Source organism: Lytechinus pictus, chromosome 2, assembly GCF_037042905.1.
Source record: "Lytechinus pictus isolate F3 Inbred chromosome 2, Lp3.0, whole genome shotgun sequence".
Lineage (NCBI taxonomy): Eukaryota > Metazoa > Echinodermata > Echinoidea > Temnopleuroida > Toxopneustidae > Lytechinus > Lytechinus pictus.
Genome location: NC_087246.1, coordinates 32,045,826 through 32,065,279, shown reverse-complemented (window position 1 = coordinate 32,065,279; position 19,454 = coordinate 32,045,826). Strand labels below are relative to the sequence as shown.

The 19,454-nt window shown below is 35.8% G+C and overlaps 14 non-coding genes across 14 annotated transcripts; all 14 read left to right on the top strand.

The window, feature by feature from the left end:
* The first annotated feature begins 216 nt into the window (after window positions 1–216).
* LOC135153359 (U1 spliceosomal RNA) lies at window positions 217–378 on the top strand. Its single transcript, XR_010292809.1, has one exon. It is a non-coding gene; the product is annotated as a U1 spliceosomal RNA (small nuclear RNA).
* Window positions 379–1,622: 1,244 nt separating this feature from the next.
* LOC135153345 (U1 spliceosomal RNA) lies at window positions 1,623–1,784 on the top strand. The gene has a single exon (XR_010292794.1). It is a non-coding gene; the product is annotated as a U1 spliceosomal RNA (small nuclear RNA).
* Window positions 1,785–3,027: 1,243 nt separating this feature from the next.
* LOC135153356 (U1 spliceosomal RNA) lies at window positions 3,028–3,189 on the top strand. Its single transcript, XR_010292805.1, has one exon. It is a non-coding gene; the product is annotated as a U1 spliceosomal RNA (small nuclear RNA).
* A 1,245-nt stretch (window positions 3,190–4,434) lies between these two features.
* Window positions 4,435–4,596, top strand: LOC135153355 (U1 spliceosomal RNA). Its single transcript, XR_010292804.1, has one exon. It is a non-coding gene; the product is annotated as a U1 spliceosomal RNA (small nuclear RNA).
* A 1,245-nt stretch (window positions 4,597–5,841) lies between these two features.
* Window positions 5,842–6,003, top strand: LOC135153344 (U1 spliceosomal RNA). The gene has a single exon (XR_010292792.1). It is a non-coding gene; the product is annotated as a U1 spliceosomal RNA (small nuclear RNA).
* A 1,243-nt stretch (window positions 6,004–7,246) lies between these two features.
* On the top strand, window positions 7,247–7,408 carry LOC135153343 (U1 spliceosomal RNA). Its single transcript, XR_010292791.1, has one exon. It is a non-coding gene; the product is annotated as a U1 spliceosomal RNA (small nuclear RNA).
* Window positions 7,409–8,652: 1,244 nt separating this feature from the next.
* Window positions 8,653–8,814, top strand: LOC135153342 (U1 spliceosomal RNA). The gene has a single exon (XR_010292790.1). It is a non-coding gene; the product is annotated as a U1 spliceosomal RNA (small nuclear RNA).
* A 1,243-nt stretch (window positions 8,815–10,057) lies between these two features.
* Window positions 10,058–10,219, top strand: LOC135153350 (U1 spliceosomal RNA). The gene has a single exon (XR_010292799.1). It is a non-coding gene; the product is annotated as a U1 spliceosomal RNA (small nuclear RNA).
* A 1,246-nt stretch (window positions 10,220–11,465) lies between these two features.
* Window positions 11,466–11,627, top strand: LOC135153341 (U1 spliceosomal RNA). Its single transcript, XR_010292789.1, has one exon. It is a non-coding gene; the product is annotated as a U1 spliceosomal RNA (small nuclear RNA).
* A 1,243-nt stretch (window positions 11,628–12,870) lies between these two features.
* On the top strand, window positions 12,871–13,032 carry LOC135153340 (U1 spliceosomal RNA). The gene has a single exon (XR_010292788.1). It is a non-coding gene; the product is annotated as a U1 spliceosomal RNA (small nuclear RNA).
* Window positions 13,033–14,276: 1,244 nt separating this feature from the next.
* Window positions 14,277–14,438, top strand: LOC135153338 (U1 spliceosomal RNA). Its single transcript, XR_010292787.1, has one exon. It is a non-coding gene; the product is annotated as a U1 spliceosomal RNA (small nuclear RNA).
* A 1,243-nt stretch (window positions 14,439–15,681) lies between these two features.
* On the top strand, window positions 15,682–15,843 carry LOC129255171 (U1 spliceosomal RNA). The gene has a single exon (XR_010292786.1). It is a non-coding gene; the product is annotated as a U1 spliceosomal RNA (small nuclear RNA).
* A 1,247-nt stretch (window positions 15,844–17,090) lies between these two features.
* LOC129255158 (U1 spliceosomal RNA) lies at window positions 17,091–17,252 on the top strand. Its single transcript, XR_008583854.2, has one exon. It is a non-coding gene; the product is annotated as a U1 spliceosomal RNA (small nuclear RNA).
* Window positions 17,253–18,495: 1,243 nt separating this feature from the next.
* On the top strand, window positions 18,496–18,657 carry LOC129255149 (U1 spliceosomal RNA). The gene has a single exon (XR_008583845.2). It is a non-coding gene; the product is annotated as a U1 spliceosomal RNA (small nuclear RNA).
* The last annotated feature ends 797 nt before the right edge of the window (window positions 18,658–19,454 follow it).

The following is a 19,454-nucleotide window of genomic DNA, read 5'->3' as shown; positions in this document are numbered from 1 at the left end:
GTTATTAAACTTAAATCATTAAATTACATGAATACGTCATTAATTTCGCTCCAGAGAGTAACACAGAGATTTGAGGTTTCTAATTCTCAAAATTTGACAAAAATTCTACAGACCCATCAAATCATGTGACTGTTTTCTCTTTGTAGAGTGAGATGATTAACTGCTTTATATCGCAGATAAGATTTGATCAAGTACGGTGACCGATGAATGGAGAGCATACTTACCTGGCGCAGGGGTCGCATTGATCAAGAAGGATGCACCCCCAGGGCGAGGCTTGCCATTGCACTCCGGCTTGCTGAACCTTGCGATTCCCCCAAACTTGGGGAACTCGGGCGTACAATTTATGATAGAGGAGATCTGCGTTCGCGCTATCTCCTACAATTCAACCAATGCAAAGAAAGATAATAGAATGACAACAAATGATTCCATGGTTTTAAGAATTAATTCATCTCTTAATTTTGTTCATTTCAACCATTTCAGGTATTAGGTCTATATGCATGAATTTTCGAACCATTGGATTCTTGATTTCTTTTTGGAATGGGATTGCTATCCCTTTAATAAAAGCTCGGGTTTTAATCAGCGTAACAATAATAGTATATTCCTTTAGTGCGAAATGTATGTCGAAATATACTTGGCTAAGTTTTGAAAGATTTGGATTAAAATTTGAAAGATTGATTTTCCAGCTAATTGGCTCGCTCATTATACTAGGTCGCAAGTTTCCGATAAAAAGCACCCTAAAGTAGTTTTCTCATTGAAACAACCTCTGTAAAAACATCTTTTAAGGTAATCCTACCAAATAATACATACTGCAACTTGGCGTATTTCAAAACCTATTGGTCCATCGTTGTTTCGTTTCCGGTATGAGCATTAGTTACTGGTAAAAAGTTGCATTACGCTTCTTATCTAAAAATAAATAACTCGTTTAAAGCGTCAGCATGAACCAACCAATGTTTTTCGTCACATTTCTTTTCGAAAAATGGGTAAAAATCACGGTGCATGGTCATTTCCTTTGGGTCACTTTCAGGCTATTGACGACTGATTCAATGGCTGAGCTAGTTTCAACTTTGTGGTGTTTTTTTTTTTCGCCTAATATGGAAAGATGTAATCATGGTAACTTTATTGAGATATTAAAGCATTACACATTTCATTCTAAAATGGGACAAAAGATTCAGGGTCTGCTACAAACTAGAGATCTTTGTTACGAAATATTTAATAGATCAATGTATGATTTTGCCAAAGTATGATGACGACCAATAAAAGAAAGGTTGACCCTATAACAGGATGCGAGTAAGCTTTCATCGTTGTAACGCTTTTGTCATTATAATCTACGACGTCAGTAGAGTTATTGTCAAGTTCATGAATATTCATATCCTTATTTTTTAGATTTAGCCTGCAATTTTGTACTGGTTATTAAACTTAAATCATTAAATTACATGAATACGTCATTAATTTCGCTCCAGAGAGTAACACAGAGATTTGAGGTTTCTAATTCTCAAAATTTGACAAAAATTCTACAGACCCATCAAATCATGTGACTGTTTTCTCTTTGTAGAGTGAGATGATTAACTGCTTTATATCGCAGATAAGATTTGATCAAGTACGGTGACCGATGAATGGAGAGCATACTTACCTGGCGCAGGGGTCGCATTGATCAAGAAGGATGCACCCCCAGGGCGAGGCTTGCCATTGCACTCCGGCTTGCTGAACCTTGCGATTCCCCCAAACGTGGGGAACTCGGGCGTACAATTTATGATAGCGGAGATCTGCGTTCGCGCTATCTCCTACAATTCAACCAATGCAAAGAAAGATAATAGAATGACAACAAATGATTCCATGGTTTTAAGAATTAATTCATCTCTTAATTTTGTTCATTTCAACCATTTCAGGTATTAGGTCTATATGCATGAATTTTCGAACCATTGGATTCTTCATTTCTTTTTGGAATGGGATTGCTATCCCTTTAATAAAAGCTCGGGTTTTAATCAGCGTAACAATAATAGTATATTCCTTTAGTGCGAAATGTATGTCGAAATATACTTGGCTAAGTTTTGAAAGATTTGGATTAAAATTTGAAAGATTGATTTTCCAGCTAATTGGCTCGCTCATTATACTAGGTCGCAAGTTTCCGATAAAAAGCACCCTAAAGTAGTTTTCTCATTGAAACAACCTCTGTAAAAACATCTTTTAAGGTAATCCTACCAAATAATACATACTGCAACTTGGCGTATTTCAAAACCTATTGGTCCATCGTTGTTTCGTTTCCGGTATGAGCATTAGTTACTGGTAAAAAGTTGCATTACGCTTCTTATCTAAAAATAAATAACTCGTTAAAAGCGTCAGCATGAACCAACCAATGTTTTTCGTCACATTTTTTTTCAAAAAATGGGTAAAAATCACGGTGCATGGTCATTTCCTTTGGGTCACTTTCAGGCTATTGACGACTGATTCAATGGCTGAGCTAGTTTCAACTTTGTGGTGTTTTTTTTTCGCCTAATATGGAAAGATATAATCATGGTAACTTTATTGAGATATTAAAGCATCACACATTTCATTCTAAAATGGGACAAAAGATTCAGGGTCTGCTACAAACTACAGATCTTTGTTACGAAATATTTAATAGATCAATGTATGATTTTGCCAAAGTATGATGACGACCAATAAAAGAAAGGTTGACCCTATAACAGGATGCGAGTAAGCTTTCATCGTTGTAACGCTTTTGTCATTATAATCTACGACGTCAGTAGAGTTATTGTCAAGTTCATGAATATTCATATCCTTACTTTTTCAGATTTTGCCTGCAATTTTGTACTGGTTATTAAACTTAAATCATTAAATTACATGAATACGTCATTAATTTCGCTCCAGAGAGTAACACAGAGATTTGAGGTTTCTAATTCTCAAAATTTGACAAAAATTCTACAGACCCATCAAATCATGTGACTGTTTTCTCTTTGTAGAGTGAGATGATTAACTGCTTTATATCGCAGATAAGATTTGAACAAGTACGGTGACCGATGAATGGAGAGCATACTTACCTGGCGCAGGGGTCGCATTGATCAAGAAGGATGCACCCCCAGGGCGAGGCTTGCCATTGCACTCCGGCTTGCTGAACCTTGAGATTCCCCCAAACGTGGGGAACTCGGGCGTACAATTTATGATAGCGGAGATCTGCGTTCGCGCTATCTCCTACAATTCAACCAATGCAAAGAAAGATAATAGAATGACAACAAATGATTCCATGGTTTTAAGAATTAATTCATCTCTTAATTTTGTTCATTTCAACCATTTCAGGTATTAGGTCTATATGCATGAATTTTCGAACCATTGGATTCTTGATTTCTTTTTGGAATGGGATTGCTATCCCTTTAATAAAAGCTCGGGTTTTAATCAGCGTAACAATAATAGTATATTCCTTTAGTGCGAAATGTATGTCGAAATATACTTGGCTAAGTTTTGAAAGATTTGGATTAAAATTTGAAAGATTGATTTTCCAGCTAATTGGCTCGCTCATTATACTAGGTCGCAAGTTTCCGATAAAAAGCACCCTAAAGTAGTTTTCTCATTGAAACAACCTCTGTAAAAACATCTTTTAAGGTAATCCTACCAAATAATACATACTGCAACTTGGCGTATTTCAAAACCTATTGGTCCATCGTTGTTTCGTTTCCGGTATGAGCATTAGTTACTGGTAAAAAGTTGCATTACGCTTCTTATCTAAAAATAAATAACTCGTTTAAAGCGTCAGCATGAACCAACCAATGTTTTTCGTCACATTTTTTTTCAAAAAATGGGTAAAAATCACGGTGCATGGTCATTTCCTTTGGGTCACTTTCAGGCTATTGACGACTGAATCAATGGCTGAGCTAGTTTCAACTTTGTGGTGTTTTTTTTTTTGGCTTAATATGGAAAGATATAATCATGGTAACTTTATTGAGATATTAAAGCATCACACATTTCATTCTAAAATGGGACAAAAGATTCAGGGTCTGCTACAAACTACAGATCTTTGTTACGAAATATTTAATAGATCAATGTATGATTTTGCCAAAGTATGATGACGACCAATAAAAGAAAGGTTGACCCTATAACAGGATGCGAGTAAGCTTTCATCGTTGTAACGCTTTTGTCATTATAATCTACGACGTCAGTAGAGTTATTGTCAAGTTCATGAATATTCATATCCTTACTTTTTCAGATTTTGCCTGCAATTTTGTACTGGTTATTAAACTTAAATCATTAAATTACATGAATACGTCATTAATTTCGCTCCAGAGAGTAACACAGAGATTTGAGGTTTCTAATTCTCAAAATTTGACAAAAATTCTACAGACCCATCAAATCATGTGACTGTTTTCTCTTTGTAGAGTGAGATGATTAACTGCTTTATATCGCAGATAAGATTTGAACAAGTACGGTGACCGATGAATGGAGAGCATACTTACCTGGCGCAGGGGTCGCATTGATCAAGAAGGATGCACCCCCAGGGCGAGGCTTGCCATTGCACTCCGGCTTGCTGAACCTTGAGATTCCCCCAAACGTGGGGAACTCGGGCGTACAATTTATGATAGCGGAGATCTGCGTTCGCGCTATCTCCTACAATTCAACCAATGCAAAGAAAGATAATAGAATGACAACAAATGATTCCATGGTTTTAAGAATTAATTCATCTCTTAATTTTGTTCATTTCAACCATTTCAGGTATTAGGTCTATATGCATGAATTTTCGAACCATTGGATTCTTGATTTCTTTTTGGAATGGGATTGCTATCCCTTTAATAAAAGCTCGGGTTTTAATCAGCGTAACAATAATAGTATATTCCTTTAGTGCGAAATGTATGTCGAAATATACTTGGCTAAGTTTTGAAAGATTTGGATTAAAATTTGAAAGATTGATTTTCCAGCTAATTGGCTCGCTCATTATACTAGGTCGCAAGTTTCCGATAAAAAGCACCCTAAAGTAGTTTTCTCATTAAAACAACCTCTGTAAAAACATCTTTTAAGGTAATCCTACCAAATAATACATACTGCAACTTGGCGTATTTCAAAACCTATTGGTCCATCGTTGTTTCGTTTCCGGTATGAGCATTAGTTACTGGTAAAAAGTTGCATAACGCTTCTTATCTAAAAATAAATAACTCGTTTAAAGCGTCAGCATGAACCAACCAATGTTTTTCGTCACATTTTTTTTCAAAAAATGGGTAAAAATCACGGTGCATGGTCATTTCCTTTGGGTCACTTTCAGGCTATTGACGACTGATTCAATGGCTGAGCTAGTTTCAACTTTGTGGTGTTTTTTTTTTTGGCTTAATATGGAAAGATATAATCATGGTAACTTTATTGAGATATTAAAGCATCACACATTTCATTCTAAAATGGGACAAAAGATTCAGGGTCTGCTACAAACTAGAGATCTTTGTTACGAAATATTTAATAGATCAATGTATGATTTTGCCAAAGTATGATGATGACCAATAAAAGAAAGGTTGACCCTATAACAGGATGCGAGTAAGCTTTCATCGTTGTAACGCTTTTGTCATTATAATCTACGACGTCAGTAGAGTTATTGTCAAGTTCATGAATATTCATATCCTTACTTTTTCAGATTTTGCCTGCAATTTTGTACTGGTTATTAAACTTAAATCATTAAATTACATGAATACGTCATTAATTTCGCTCCAGAGAGTAACACAGAGATTTGAGGTTTCTAATTCTCAAAATTTGACAAAAATTCTACAGACCCATCAAATCATGTGACTGTTTTCTCTTTGTAGAGTGAGATGATTAACTGCTTTATATCGCAGATAAGATTTGATCAAGTACGGTGACCGATGAATGGAGAGCATACTTACCTGGCGCAGGGGTCGCATTGATCAAGAAGGATGCACCCCCAGGGCGAGGCTTGCCATTGCACTCCGGCTTGCTGAACCTTGCGATTCCCCCAAACGTGGGGAACTCGGGCGTACAATTTATGATAGCGGAGATCTGCGTTCGCGCTATCTCCTACAATTCAACCAATGCAAAGAAAGATAATAGAATGACAACAAATGATTCCATGGTTTTAAGAATTAATTCATCTCTTAATTTTGTTCATTTCAACCATTTCAGGTATTAGGTCTATATGCATGAATTTTCGAACCATTGGATTCTTGATTTCTTTTTGGAATGGGATTGCTATCCCTTTAATAAAAGCTCGGGTTTTAATCAGCGTAACAATAATAGTATATTCCTTTAGTGCGAAATGTATGTCGAAATATACTTGGCTAAGTTTTGAAAAATTTTGATTAAAATTTGAAAGATTGATTTTCCAGCTAATTGGCTCGCTCATTATACTAGGTCGCAAGTTTCCGATAAAAAGCACCCTAAAGTAGTTTTCTCATTGAAACAACCTCTGTAAAAACATCTTTTAAGGTAATCCTACCAAATAATACATACTGCAACTTGGCGTATTTCAAAACCTATTGGTCCATCGTTGTTTCGTTTCCGGTATGAGCATTAGTTACTGGTAAAAAGTTGCATTACGCTTCTTATCTAAAAATAAATAACTCGTTTAAAGCGTCAGCATGAACCAACCAATGTTTTTCGTCACATTTTTTTTCGAAAAATGGGTAAAAATCACGGTGCATGGTCATTTCCTTTGGGTCACTTTCAGGCTATTGACGACTGATTCAATGGCTGAGCTAGTTTCAACTTTGTGGTGTTTTTTTTTCGCCTAATATAGAAAGATATAATCATGGTAACTTTATTGAGATATTAAAGCATCACACATTTCATTCTAAAATGGGACAAAAGATTCAGGGTCTGCTACAAACTAGAGATCTTTGTTACGAAATATTTAATAGATCAATGTATGATTTTGCCAAAGTATGATGACGACCAATAAAAGAAAGGTTGACCCTATAACAGGATGCGAGTAAGCTTTCATCGTTGTAACGCTTTTGTCATTATAATCTACGACGTCAGTAGAGTTATTGTCAAGTTCATGAATATTCATATCCTTACTTTTTCAGATTTTGCCTGCAATTTTGTACTGGTTATTAAACTTAAATCATTAAATTACATGAATACGTCATTAATTTCGCTCCAGAGAGTAACACAGAGATTTGAGGTTTCTAATTCTCAAAATTTGACAAAAATTCTACAGACCCATCAAATCATGTGACTGTTTTCTCTTTGTAGAGTGAGATGATTAACTGCTTTATATCGCAGATAAGATTTGATCAAGTACGGTGACCGATGAATGGAGAGCATACTTACCTGGCGCAGGGGTCGCATTGATCAAGAAGGATGCACCCCCAGGGCGAGGCTTGCCATTGCACTCCGGCTTGCTGAACCTTGCGATTCCCCCAAACGTGGGGAACTCGGGCGTACAATTTATGATAGCGGAGATCTGCGTTCGCGCTATCTCCTACAATTCAACCAATGCAAAGAAAGATAATAGAATGACAACAAATGATTCCATGGTTTTAAGAATTAATTCATCTCTTAATTTTGTTCATTTCAACCATTTCAGGTATTAGGTCTATATGCATGAATTTTCGAACCATTGGATTCTTGATTTCTTTTTGGAATGGGATTGCTATCCCTTTAATAAAAGCTCGGGTTTTAATCAGCGTAACAATAATAGTATATTCCTTTAGTGCGAAATGTATGTCGAAATATACTTGGCTAAGTTTTGAAAAATTTGGATTAAAATTTGAAAGATTGATTTTCCAGCTAATTGGCTCGCTCATTATACTAGGTCGCAAGTTTCCGATAAAAAGCACCCTAAAGTAGTTTTCTCATTGAAACAACCTCTGTAAAAACATCTTTTAAGGTAATCCTACCAAATAATACATACTGCAACTTGGCGTATTTCAAAACCTATTGGTCCATCGTTGTTTCGTTTCCGGTATGAGCATTAGTTACTGGTAAAAAGTTGCATTACGCTTCTTATCTAAAAATAAATAACTCGTTTAAAGCGTCAGCATGAACCAACCAATGTTTTTCGTCACATTTTTTTTTCGAAAAATGGGTAAAAATCACGGTGCATGGTCATTTCCTTTGGGTCACTTTCAGGCTATTGACGACTGATTCAATGGCTGAGCTAGTTTCAACTTTGTGGTGTTTTTTTTTCGCCTAATATGGAAAGATATAATCATGGTAACTTTATTGAGATATTAAAGCATCACACATTTCATTCTAAAATGGGACAAAAGATTCAGGGTCTGCTACAAACTAGAGATCTTTGTTACGAAATGTTTAATAGATCAATGTATGATTTTGCCAAAGTATGATGACGACCAATAAAAGAAAGGTTGACCCTATAACAGGATGCGAGTAAGCTTTCATCGTTGTAACGCTTTTGTCATTATAATCTACGACGTCAGTAGAGTTATTGTCAAGTTCATGAATATTCATATCCTTACTTTTTCAGATTTTGCCTGCAATTTTGTACTGGTTATTAAACTTAAATCATTAAATTACATGAATACGTCATTAATTTCGCTCCAGAGAGTAACACAGAGATTTGAGGTTTCTAATTCTCAAAATTTGACAAAAATTCTACAGACCCATCAAATCATGTGACTGTTTTCTCTTTGTAGAGTGAGATGATTAACTGCTTTATATCGCAGATAAGATTTGAACAAGTACGGTGACCGATGAATGGAGAGCATACTTACCTGGCGCAGGGGTCGCATTGATCAAGAAGGATGCACCCCCAGGGCGAGGCTTGCCATTGCACTCCGGCTTGCTGAACCTTGCGATTCCCCCAAACGTGGGGAACTCGGGCGTACAATTTATGATAGCGGAGATCTGCGTTCGCGCTATCTCCTACAACTCAACCAATGCAAAGAAAGATAATAGAATGACAACAAATGATTCCATGGTTTTAAGAATTAATTCATCTCTTAATTTTGTTCATTTCAACCATTTCAGGTATTAGGTCTATATGCATGAATTTTCGAACCATTGGATTCTTGATTTCTTTTTGGAATGGGATTGCTATCCCTTTAATAAAAGCTCGGGTTTTAATCAGCGTAACAATAATAGTATATTCCTTTAGTGCGAAATGTATGTCGAAATATACTTGGCTAAGTTTTGAAAGATTTGGATTAAAATTTGAAAGATTGATTTTCCAGCTAATTGGCTCGCTCATTATACTAGGTCGCAAGTTTCCGATAAAAAGCACCCTAAAGTAGTTTTCTCATTGAAACAACCTCTGTAAAAACATCTTTTAAGGTAATCCTACCAAATAATACATACTGCAACTTGGCGTATTTCAAAACCTATTGGTCCATCGTTGTTTCGTTTCCGGTATGAGCATTAGTTACTGGTAAAAAGTTGCATTACGCTTCTTATCTAAAAATAAATAACTCGTTTAAAGCGTCAGCATGAACCAACCAATGTTTTTCGTCACATTTTTTTTCGAAAAATGGGTAAAAATCACGGTGCATGGTCATTTCCTTTGGGTCACTTTCAGGCTATTGACGACTGATTCAATGGCTGAGCTAGTTTCAACTTTGTGGTGTTTTTTTTTCGCCTAATATGGAAAGATATAATCATGGTAACTTTATTGAGATATTAAAGCATCACACATTTCATTCTAAAATGGGACAAAAGATTCAGGGTCTGCTACAAACTAGAGATCTTTGTTACGAAATATTTAATAGATCAATGTATGATTTTGCCAAAGTATGATGACGACCAATAAAAGAAAGGTTGACCCTATAACAGGATGCGAGTAAGCTTTCATCGTTGTAACGCTTTTGTCATTATAATCTACGACGTCAGTAGAGTTATTGTCAAGTTCATGAATATTCATATCCTTACTTTTTCAGATTTTGCCTGCAATTTTGTACTGGTTATTAAACTTAAATCATTAAATTACATGAATACGTCATTAATTTCGCTCCAGAGAGTAACACAGAGATTTGAGGTTTCTAATTCTCAAAATTTGACAAAAATTCTACAGACCCATCAAATCATGTGACTGTTTTCTCTTTGTAGAGTGAGATGATTAACTGCTTTATATCGCAGATAAGATTTGATCAAGTACGGTGACCGATGAATGGAGAGCATACTTACCTGGCGCAGGGGTCGCATTGATCAAGAAGAATGCACCCCCAGGGCGAGGCTTGCCATTGCACTCCGGCTTGCTGAACCTTGCGATTCCCCCAAACGTGGGGAACTCGGGCGTACAATTTATGATAGCGGAGATCTGCGTTCGCGCTATCTCCTACAATTCAACCAATGCAAAGAAAGATAATAGAATGACAACAAATGATTCCATGGTTTTAAGAATTAATTCATCTCTTAATTTTGTTCACTTCAACCATTTCAGGTATTAGGTCTATATGCATGAATTTTCGAACCATTGGATTCTTGATTTCTTTTTGGAATGGGATTGCTATCCCTTTAATAAAAGCTCGGGTTTTAATCAGCGTAACAATAATAGTATATTCCTTTAGTGCGAAATGTATGTCGAAATATACTTGGCTAAGTTTTGAAAGATTTGGATTAAAATTTGAAAGATTGATTTTCCAGCTAATTGGCTCGCTCATTATACTAGGTCGCAAGTTTCCGATAAAAAGCACCCTAAAGTAGTTTTCTCATTGAAACAACCTCTGTAAAAACATCTTTTAAGGTAATCCTACCAAATAATACATACTGCAACTTGGCGTATTTCAAAACCTATTGGTCCATCGTTGTTTCGTTTCCGGTATGAGCATTAGTTACTGGTAAAAAAGTTGCATTACGCTTCTTATCTAAAAATAAATAACTCGTTTAAAGCGTCAGCATGAACCAACCAATGTTTTTCGTCACATTTTTTTTCAAAAAATGGGTAAAAATCACGGTGCATGGTCATTTCCTTTGGGTCACTTTCAGGCTATTGACGACTGATTCAATGGCTGAGCTAGTTTCAACTTTGTGGTGTTTTTTTTTTTCGCTTAATATGGAAAGATATAATCATGGTAACTTTATTGAGATATTAAAGCATCACACATTTCATTCTAAAATGGGACAAAAGATTCAGGGTCTGCTACAAACTAGAGATCTTTGTTACGAAATATTTAATAGATCAATGTATGATTTTGCCAAAGTATGATGACGACCAATAAAAGAAAGGTTGACCCTATAACAGGATGCGAGTAAGCTTTCATCGTTGTAACGCTTTTGTCATTATAATCTACGACGTCAGTAGAGTTATTGTCAAGTTCATGAATATTCATATCCTTACTTTTTCAGATTTTGCCTGCAATTTTGTACTGGTTATTAAACTTAAATCATTAAATTACATGAATACGTCATTAATTTCGCTCCAGAGAGTAACACAGAGTTTTGAGGTTTCTAATTCTCAAAATTTGACAAAAATTCTACAGACCCATCAAATCATGTGACTGTTTTCTCTTTGTAGAGTGAGATGATTAACTGCTTTATATCGCAGATAAGATTTGATCAAGTACGGTGACCGATGAATGGAGAGCATACTTACCTGGCGCAGGGGTCGCATTGATCAAGAAGGATGCACCCCCAGGGCGAGGCTTGCCATTGCACTCCGGCTTGCTGAACCTTGCGATTCCCCCAAACGTGGGGAACTCGGGCGTACAATTTATGATAGCGGAGATCTGCGTTCGCGCTATCTCCTACAATTCAACCAATGCAAAGAAAGATAATAGAATGACAACAAATGATTCCATGGTTTTAAGAATTAATTCATCTCTTAATTTTGTTCATTTCAACCATTTCAGGTATTAGGTCTATATGCATGAATTTTCGAACCATTGGATTCTTCATTTCTTTTTGGAATGGGATTGCTATCCCTTTAATAAAAGCTCGGGTTTTAATCAGCGTAACAATAATAGTATATTCCTTTAGTGCGAAATGTATGTCGAAATATACTTGGCTAAGTTTTGAAAGATTTGGATTAAAATTTGAAAGATTGATTTTCCAGCTAATTGGCTCGCTCATTATACTTGGTCGCAAGTTTCCGATAAAAAGCACCCTAAAGTAGTTTTCTCATTGAAACAACCTCTGTAAAAACATCTTTTAAGGTAATCCTACCAAATAATACATACTGCAACTTGGCGTATTTCAAAACCTATTGGTCCATCGTTGTTTCGTTTCCGGTATGAGCATTAGTTACTGGTAAAAAGTTGCATTACGCTTCTTATCTAAAAATAAATAACTCGTTCAAAGCGTCAGCATGAACCAACCAATGTTTTTCGTCACATTTTTTTTCGAAAAATGGGTAAAAATCACGGTGCATGGTCATTTCCTTTGGGTCACTTTCAGGCTATTGACGACTGATTCAATGGCTGAGCTAGTTTCAACTTTGTGGTGTTTTTTTTTCGCCTAATATGGAAAGATATAATCATGGTAACTTTATTGAGATATTAAAGCATCACACATTTCATTCTAAAATGGGACAAAAGATTCAGGGTCTGCTACAAACTACAGATCTTTGTTACGAAATATTTAATAGATCAATGTATGATTTTGCCAAAGTATGATGACGACCAATAAAAGAAAGGTTGACCCTATAACAGGATGCGAGTAAGCTTTCATCGTTGTAACGCTTTTGTCATTATAATCTACGACGTCAGTAGAGTTATTGTCAAGTTCATGAATATTCATATCCTTACTTTTTCAGATTTTGCCTGCAATTTTGTACTGGTTATTAAACTTAAATCATTAAATTACATGAATACGTCATTAATTTCGCTCCAGAGAGTAACACAGAGATTTGAGGTTTCTAATTCTCAAAATTTGACAAAAATTCTACAGACCCATCAAATCATGTGACTGTTTTCTCTTTGTAGAGTGAGATGATTAAAAGCTTTATATCGCAGATAAGATTTGATCAAGTACGGTGACCGATGAATGGAGAGCATACTTACCTGGCGCAGGGGTCGCATTGATCAAGAAGGATGCACCCCCAGGGCGAGGCTTGCCATTGCACTCCGGCTTGCTGAACCTTGCGATTCCCCCAAACGTGGGGAACTCGGGCGTACAATTTATGATAGCGGAGATCTGCGTTCGCGCTATCTCCTACAATTCAACCAATGCAAAGAAAGATAATAGAATGACAACAAATGATTCCATGGTTTTAAGAATTAATTCATCTCTTAATTTTGTTCATTTCAACCATTTTAGGTATTAGGTCTATATGCATGAATTTTCGAACCATTGGATTCTTCATTTCTTTTTGGAATGGGATTGCTATCCCTTTAATAAAAGCTCGGGTTTTAATCAGCGTAACAATAATAGTATATTCCTTTAGTGCGAAATGTATGTCGAAATATACTTGGCTAAGTTTTGAAAGATTTGGATTAAAATTTGAAAGATTGATTTTCCAGCTAATTGGCTCGCTCATTATACTAGGTCGCAAGTTTCCGATAAAAAGCACCCTAAAGTAGTTTTCTCATTGAAACAACCTCTGTAAAAACATCTTTTAAGGTAATCCTACCAAATAATATATACTACAACTTGGCGTATTTCAAAACCTATTGGTCCATCGTTGTTTCGTTTCCGGTATGAGCATTAGTTACTGGTAAAAAGTTGCATTACGCTTCTTATCTAAAAATAAATAACTCGTTTAAAGCGTCAGCATGAACCAACCAATGTTTTTCGTCACATTTTTTTTTCGAAAAATGGGTAAAAATCACGGTGCATGGTCATTTCCTTTGGGTCACTTTCAGGCTATTGACGACTGATTCAATGGCTGAGCTAGTTTCAACTTTGTGGTGTTTTTTTTTCGCCTAATATGGAAAGATATAATCATGGTAACTTTATTGAGATATTAAAGCATCACACATTTCATTCTAAAATGGGACAAAAGATTCAGGGTCTGCTACAAACTAGAGATCTTTGTTACGAAATGTTTAATAGATCAATGTATGATTTTGCCAAAGTATGATGACGACCAATAAAAGAAAGGTTGACCCTATAACAGGATGCGAGTAAGCTTTCATCGTTGTAACGCTTTTGTCATTATAATCTACGACGTCAGTAGAGTTATTGTCAAGTTCATGAATATTCATATCCTTACTTTTTCAGATTTTGCCTGCAATTTTGTACTGGTTATTAAACTTAAATCATTAAATTACATGAATACGTCATTAATTTCGCTCCAGAGAGTAACACAGAGATTTGAGGTTTCTAATTCTCAAAATTTGACAAAAATTCTACAGACCCATCAAATCATGTGACTGTTTTCTCTTTGTAGAGTGAGATGATTAACTGCTTTATATCGCAGATAAGATTTGAACAAGTACGGTGACCGATGAATGGAGAGCATACTTACCTGGCGCAGGGGTCGCATTGATCAAGAAGGATGCACCCCCAGGGCGAGGCTTGCCATTGCACTCCGGCTTGCTGAACCTTGCGATTCCCCCAAACGTGGGGAACTCGGGCGTACAATTTATGATAGCGGAGATCTGCGTTCGCGCTATCTCCTACAATTCAACCAATGCAAAGAAAGATAATAGAATGACAACAAATGATTCCATGGTTTTAAGAATTAATTCATCTCTTAATTTTGTTCATTTCAACCATTTCAGGTATTAGGTCTATATGCATGAATTTTCGAACCATTGGATTCTTCATTTCTTTTTGGAATGGGATTGCTATCCCTTTAATAAAAGCTCGGGTTTTAATCAGCGTAACAATAATAGTATATTCCTTTAGTGCGAAATGTATGTCGAAATATACTTGGCTAAGTTTTGAAAGATTTGGATTAAAATTTGAAAGATTGATTTTCCAGCTAATTGGCTCGCTCATTATACTAGGTCGCAAGTTTCCGATAAAAAGCACCCTAAAGTAGTTTTCTCATTGAAACAACCTCTGTAAAAACATCTTTTAAGGTAATCCTACCAAATAATACATACTGCAACTTGGCGTATTTCAAAACCTATTGGTCCATCGTTGTTTCGTTTCCGGTATGAGCATTAGTTACTGGTAAAAAGTTGCATTACGCTTCTTATCTAAAAATAAATAACTCGTTTAAAGCGTCAGCATGAACCAACCAATGTTTTTCGTCACATTTTTTTTCGAAAAATGGGTAAAAATCACGGTGCATGGTCATTTCCTTTGGGTCACTTTCAGGCTATTGACGACTGATTCAATGGCTGAGCTAGTTTCAACTTTGTGGTGTTTTTTTTTCGCCTAATATGGAAAGATATAATCATGGTAACTTTATTGAGATATTAAAGCATCACACATTTCATTCTAAAATGGGACAAAAGATTCAGGGTCTGCTACAAACTAGAGATCTTTGTTACGAAATATTTAATAGATCAATGTATGATTTTGCCAAAGTATGATGACGACCAATAAAAGAAAGGTTGACCCTATAACAGGATGCGAGTAAGCTTTCATCGTTGTAACGCTTTTGTCATTATAATCTACGACGTCAGTAGAGTTATTGTCAAGTTCATGAATATTCATATCCTTACTTTTTCAGATTTTGCCTGCAATTTTGTACTGGTTATTAAACTTAAATCATTAAATTACATGAATACGTCATTAATTTCGCTCCAGAGAGTAACACAGAGATTTGAGGTTTCTAATTCTCAAAATTTGACAAAAATTCTACAGACCCATCAAATCATGTGACTGTTTTCTCTTTGTAGAGTGAGATGATTAACTGCTTTATATCGCAGATAAGATTTGATCAAGTACGGTGACCGATGAATGGAGAGCATACTTACCTGGCGCAGGGGTCGCATTGATCAAGAAGGATGCACCCCCAGGGCGAGGCTTGCCATTGCACTCCGGCTTGCTGAACCTTGCGATTCCCCCAAACGTGGGGAACTCGGGCGTACAATTTATGATAGCGGAGATCTGCGTTCGCGCTATCTCCTACAATTCAACCAATGCAAAGAAAGATAATAGAATGACAACAAATGATTCCATGGTTTTAAGAATTAATTCATCTCTTAATTTTGTTCACTTCAACCATTTCAGGTATTAGGTCTATATGCATGAATTTTCGAACCATTGGATTCTTGATTTCTTTTTGGAATGGGATTGCTATCCCTTTAATAAAAGCTCGGGTTTTAATCAGCGTAACAATAATAGTATATTCCTTTAGTGCGAAATGTATGTCGAAATATACTTGGCTAAGTTTTGAAAGATTTGGATTAAAATTTGAAAGATTGATTTTCCAGCTAATTGGCTCGCTCATTATACTAGGTCGCAAGTTTCCGATAAAAAGCACCCTAAAGTAGTTTTCTCATTGAAACAACCTCTGTAAAAACATCTTTTAAGGTAATCCTACCAAATAATACATACTGCAACTTGGCGTATTTCAAAACCTATTGGTCCATCGTTGTTTCGTTTCCGGTATGAGCATTAGTTACTGGTAAAAAAGTTGCATTACGCTTCTTATCTAAAAATAAATAACTCGTTTAAAGCGTCAGCATGAACCAACCAATGTTTTTCGTCACATTTTTTTTCAAAAAATGGGTAAAAATCACGGTGCATGGTCATTTCCTTTGGGTCACTTTCAGGCTATTGACGACTGATTCAATGGCTGAGCTAGTTTCAACTTTGTGGTGTTTTTTTTTTTTCGCTTAATATGGAAAGATATAATCATGGTAACTTTATTGAGATATTAAAGCATCACACATTTCATTCTAAAATGGGACAAAAGATTCAGGGTCTGCTACAAACTAGAGATCTTTGTTACGAAATATTTAATAGATCAATGTATGATTTTGCCAAAGTATGATGACGACCAATAAAAGAAAGGTTGACCCTATAACAGGATGCGAGTAAGCTTTCATCGTTGTAACGCTTTTGTCATTATAATCTACGACGTCAGTAGAGTTATTGTCAAGTTCATGAATATTCATATCCTTACTTTTTCAGATTTTGCCTGCAATTTTGTACTGGTTATTAAACTTAAATCATTAAATTACATGAATACGTCATTAATTTCGCTCCAGAGAGTAACACAGAGATTTGAGGTTTCTAATTCTCAAAATTTGACAAAAATTCTACAGACCCATCAAATCATGTGACTGTTTTCTCTTTGTAGAGTGAGATGATTAACTGCTTAATATCGCAGATAAGATTTGATCAAGTACGGTGACCGATGAATGGAGAGCATACTTACCTGGCGCAGGGGTCGCATTGATCAAGAAGGATGCACCCCCAGGGCGAGGCTTGCCATTGCACTCCGGCTTGCTGAACCTTGCGATTCCCCCAAACGTGGGGAACTCGGGCGTACAATTTATGATAGCGGAGATCTGCGTTCGCGCTATCTCCTACAATTCAACCAATGCAAAGAAAGATAATAGAATGACAACAAATGATTCCATGGTTTTAAGAATTAATTCATCTCTTAATTTTGTTCATTTCAACCATTTCAGGTATTAGGTCTATATGCATGAATTTTCGAACCATTGGATTCTTCATTTCTTTTTGGAATGGGATTGCTATCCCTTTAATAAAAGCTCGGGTTTTAATCAGCGTAACCATAATAGTATATTCCTTTAGTGCGAAATGTATGTCGAAATATACTTGGCTAAGTTTTGAAAGATTTGGATTAAAATTTGAAAGATTGATTTTCCAGCTAATTGGCTCGCTCATTATACTAGGTCGCAAGTTTCCGATAAAAAGCACCCTAAAGTAGTTTTCTCATTGAAACAACCTCTGTAAAAACATCTTTTAAGGTAATCCTACCAAATAATACATACTGCAACTTGGCGTATTTCAAAACCTATTGGTCCATCGTTGTTTCGTTTCCGGTATGAGCATTAGTTACTGGTAAAAAGTTGCATTACGCTTCTTATCTAAAAATAAATAACTCGTTCAAAGCGTCAGCATGAACCAACCAATGTTTTTCGTCACATTTTTTTTCGAAAAATGGGTAAAAATCACGGTGCATGGTCATTTCCTTTGGGTCACTTTCAGGCTATTGACGACTGATTCAATGGCTGAGCTAGTTTCAACTTTGTGGTGTTTTTTTTTCGCCTAATATGGAAAGATATAATCATGGTAACTTTATTGAGATATTAAAGCATCACACATTTCATTCTAAAATGGGACAAAAGATTCAGGGTCTGCTACAAACTAGAGATCTTTGTTACGAAATATTTAATAGATCAATGTATGATTTTGCCAAAGTATGATGACGACCAATAAAAGAAAGGTTGACCCTATAACAGGATGCGAGTAAGCTTTCATCGTTGTAACGCTTTTGTCATTATAATCTACGACGTCAGTAGAGTTATTGTCAAGTTCATGAATATTCATATCCTTACTTTTTCAGATTTTGCCTGCAATTTTGTACTGGTTATTAAACTTAAATCATTAAATTACATGAATACGTCATTAATTTCGCTCCAGAGAGTAACACAGAGATTTGAGGTTTCTAATTCTCAAAATTTGACAAAAATTCTACAGACCCATCAAATCATGTGACTGTTTTCTCTTTGTAGAGTGAGATGATTAAAAGCTTTATATCGCAGATAAGATTTGATCAAGTACGGTGACCGATGAATGGAGAGCATACTTACCTGGCGCAGGGGTCGCATTGATCAAGAAGGATGCACCCCCAGGGCGAGGCTTGCCATTGCACTCCGGCTTGCTGAACCTTGCGATTCCCCCAAACGTTGGGAACTCGGGCGTACAATTTATGATAGCGGAGATCTGCGTTCGCGCTATCTCCTACAATTCAACCAATGCAAAGAAAGATAATAGAATGACAACAAATGATTCCATGGTTTTAAGAATTAATTCATCTCTTAATTTTGTTCACTTCAACCATTTCAGGTATTAGGTCTATATGCATGAATTTTCGAACCATTGGATTCTTGATTTCTTTTTGGAATGGGATTGCTATCCCTTTAATAAAAGCTCGGGTTTTAATCAGCGTAACAATAATAGTATATTCCTTTAGTGCGAAATGTATGTCGAAATATACTTGGCTAAGTTTTGAAAGATTTGGATTAAAATTTGAAAGATTGATTTTCCAGCTAATTGGCTCGCTCATTATACTAGGTCGCAAGTTTCCGATAAAAAGCACCCTAAAGTAGTTTTCTCATTGAAACAACCTCTGTAAAAACATCTTTTAAGGTAATCCTACCAAATAATACATACTGCAACTTGGCGTATTTCAAAACCTATTGGTCCATCGTTGTTTCGTTTCCGGTATGAGCATTAGTTACTGGTAAAAAGTTGCATTACGCTTCTTATTTAAAAATAAATAACTCGTTTAAAGCGTCAGCATGAACCAACCAATGTTTTTCGTCACATTTTTTTTCAAAAAATGGGTAAAAATCACGGTGCATGGTCATTTCCTTTGGGTCACGACTGATTCAATGGCTGAGCTAGTTTCAACTTTGTGGTGTTTTTTTTTTTCGCTTAATATGGAAAGATATAACCATGGTAACTTTATTGAGATATTAAAGCATCACACATTTCATTCTAAAATGGGACAAAAGATTCAGGGTCTGCTACAAACTAGA